The sequence below is a fragment of the Nicotiana attenuata genome, unplaced genomic scaffold (genome assembly GCF_001879085.1).
Source record: "Nicotiana attenuata strain UT unplaced genomic scaffold, NIATTr2, whole genome shotgun sequence".
In the NCBI taxonomy this organism is placed as follows: domain Eukaryota; kingdom Viridiplantae; phylum Streptophyta; class Magnoliopsida; order Solanales; family Solanaceae; genus Nicotiana; species Nicotiana attenuata.
The window spans coordinates 380472-384415 of NW_017670958.1; positions in this window are offsets into that span (position 1 = coordinate 380472).

The following is a 3944-nucleotide window of genomic DNA, read 5'->3' on the forward strand; positions in this document are numbered from 1 at the left end:
TTCCACTAACTGTTGCCGAACATCGGTATCAAGCAACTCAGTTCTGTTGTTCTCTGCCATTGCCTTTTGCCTTTGTGTTGCAGGGAAAAGTTACTTTTAAAACCACAAACCAACCACCTGTCTGAAATGATATGGCAAAATGAAACCATCACGTTAGCGTTAAGGGCATTTAACACATTGGTAACAACTTTTGATCGGGCGCATGCGTCATCCCGGCTTTTCCTTATTTCCAATTGCAAACTTTTCTTCCTTTGTTTTTCTTCTTTTTTACTCCTGCCTTTGTCCTCTCTCGTTCCTATTTCCTTCCTTTCTTGAGTTTTTGTTTTTCCGCTCTTTTTTTCTTTTTGCCTTTTGTGGTTTTTCCTCTCTTTTCTCGTTTTTTCTTTCTTTTTCTTTTGGTTATGGTCGAATCCTATGGAGATTGCCTACGTATCACGACCCCGCGTGAATCAGACCGAGCGTAGTTCTTGCAGAATAAATGTAAAGCAGAAGCAAAATATTTTTTGGGATTTTCAATTTTATTGATAGAAAATACATCTATTACAAAGACTCAAAACTGACAGATTAAACAACTAACAGACTCTAATGCAGAAAAGAACTACAGCCTCCATCATCCCGAAAATACAGACTTAATCAACTGACTGACTTTTACAGACTCCAGTAGAAAAGGAAATATAGTCTCAGAAGACAATCATGAATACATTAAAGCTCCTGGCGCCTGCGGGACATCATTCGGTCTCGCTGCGGGTCTATACGCAAGTTCCCCTTATTTTGAATCGTGCTCATCTTGCACATTTATTAAGGTGATTTAATCACTTATTTTGACCTAAAAGGAAAAAAGACACTATTGTTGTTCAAATTTCCAATTTTAAAATAAACGACCGATTTTGCAGTTACGGCCTTTCAGCACTTCGGGAAGAAAATTTTAAGGCTGTGTCTGTTACCGTTGAACTGACTCAGGGTGGCTGTTCTTGCAAAAACAGCCTTCCGGTGCCCTTTTGGGGACATTCGGCTTAGTTTAAACAAGAATGGCGGCACCCGACCTGTTCATGACGAAATTAAAAAAATTTGGCATTTTTTGGCTATTTTTGAAAAGGGGAGGTTGGACCCGATGAGGGTTGCCTACATATCTCACACCCGGTGAGAATCAAACCAGCGTAGTTCGGGCAAATAAAACTAACTATTTTTTTGAAAACAAAACTTTTTTTTTATATTTTATTTTTTTTGTTGGCAAATACACTATTTCTGAAAGCAAGACTTTTTTTTTCGTATTTTCTTTTTCAGTGGCAAATAAAACAAACTAATTAGAAAATAAAACTCTTTTTGTTTTTCTTTTTCCATAAAAAAAAATACCTTTCTTCTTTTTTTTTTCTTTCAATTTTCTCGAAAATCCGGCGGAATTTCGGCACTACTTGGACATTGATTTTTCTAATATAGGTAATTAACTCTCTACACTGCTATTTTCTCTTTTTCTCTTTTTGTTTTTTTTTTCCAATTTTTTTTCCAGATATTCAAAGCCGGTCAGCATGCGAGTCCAAAACAAATAAATGCACAAGTAGGATGCATCAGGATGGTCCATTATTCCGGGTACACCTGTCCTAGACGGACCCAACCCCTGTGTTGAGTCCCCTAAGTCAAAATGCACGTGATGCAGATAAGCGTTCCTACTAGGGATCCGGTATGAAGTCAAGTTCTTCTAGGTTCAAAACCTGGGTATGTGTTCTAGACTGTGTACCCGAGCGGACAACTCGAGTCGAGGAGGGGCCTACGTACCGGGAACCAAAAGGCCATCCGGCTTAGTAACTTGTCCGGCCTCTTTCTTATTTCAGGGTATTGACACTAACAGAATAGGGAGTCTCCACCAGTGAGCACATCCCCGGAGGTGAGAAGAGAAGGGTTTCGCCACAGTTTATACAATCCAGATAATATCAAAGCGGTAAACAGCAACATTTTGCACATTTAGCATGAAACATGTAGAAAAATCAGATAAAGCCAAATACAACAATATATCTAAGCTCGAATTCTGAACCCTGAACTAGAGATTCTGGGTTCTTGTCCCCAGCAGAGTCGCCAGAGCTGTCACACCTCCTTTTTACCTACACCGCTGAGGGTGTAAAGGAGTTTTTCCAATTAAAGGACAGTCGGAACGGGATTTATTATTAATATTCAGAGTCGCCACTTGGGAGATTAATGGTGTCCCAAGTCACCGGTTGAATCCCGTTCCGAGGAAATTATGACTCTGTTAACAGTCCGCGAACCAGAACTCCGAGTAAGGAATTCTGTTAACCCGGGAGAAGGTGTTAGGCATTCCAGGATTCCGTGGTTCTAGCACGGTCGCTCAACTGTTGTATTTGCTTTTATCTGATTTTAAAACATATTCTAACCTATGTGCCCTTTTATTTTAACCGCTTTTATTTTATGTCTTTTTAATAAGAATTGCAACGTCGTAAAAATGTATCTCGAACCACGTCACACCAGTGCACCCGTGGCTTTTGACGCATTTCGACTTCGTTGAGATTTAGATTTGGGTCACATAAATGTGCACCCGCACTCAGGAAGGTAATATTATTAAAATATGCGCCTAAAGCAACTACGCTTTTATTATATTTAGGGAAAACCGTGAAATTCGCTAAACGGTTCACCCGAATTCTAAGTATTTTCTTTTATAGCATTTATTGAGGGACCTGCGATTTATGTGTTTTATTTAGCGAGGCTCATCTCACCTTTTATCAAAGGTCAACCTAAAAGCAAACTACATTTTTTGCTTAAGTTGTCTCTAAAAGAAGAACCCTAATTAATTAGTAGATGTGAATGGTCCAAAATTCCATAGTTCAATTTCCAACAATTGGTCCTAGCAACTGAACAAATTAGCAGTCCAGGTTTCATTTTAAAGGCCTGGGTCGCTTAGGCCATTGACACACCCAGAAGCCCAGCGTCACTTTAATTTGAGGCGGGCCGACATTTTTAGGCCAAATACCAAATTGAAGCCCGCAAACTTCAGTTAATCTATCTTGAACAAATTCAAATATGCGTTGAAATCTGGTATAAACAGCAATGACTATTTCGAACAATGTTTGCAGCCTATCTTATCATGTTAACTTGCTCCTTTTAAATGCACACGGCAATGTCAATCAAACGTGAATAGACTAAAACCAAAGAATCAATTGGACTTCATGCTTATAGGATTATATACGCCAGTCTTAAACTTCAATTAATAGACAGCAATTCAGCCTGGATTTATGAGTAATGTGCTTTTAAAATCAACTAACCTACAGATAACAACGATTATCCAACCAGCATTTCCAGGAAACCAATCCTAATTCGCGTCATTTTTACCCTTATGAAGTAGCTACCCGATATTATTATACTAAACGCAAACATACTACTAACAGTTCCAACGAGCACGCGCAAGCCCGTAGCTCACCCATCCAATATATGTCCACTACAGCCCAGTTTCAGTCCAATTATACAATGTCAATACAAATCAAAAGAAGACCTAGACAAATACAAATCATCTATCATCTATTTCATTATGGCAGCTTGAACACATGGATTTCAGGAAGCCAATGTATGATGTATTTCATTTCAGCATTTCAACGTCAAAGCTACACCAATACATGGTTCAGATGTGTACCTGGAAGTGTAAAATAATAGAGAAAAGAGGAATGTCAGCAGCAGAAATGAGAGGCAGCAGCAATGCAGAATCAAACTCAAAGCCCAGGAGTGTTTTGAAAATCAAACGGGGTAGACCAAATAATCCCAGTAATACCGAAATACTTTAGACACCCAATTAGCTATCTCAAATCCACTTGAATTGACCCATAACAGTCTCAACGAACCAGAAATTATCCAAAGTCAAACAATCCAACTTGAAAATTGCTCTAGAATCAAATTAATGGACCTCTGAAACTCGAAACTAGAAGAATAGATCTCAACAATCAGAA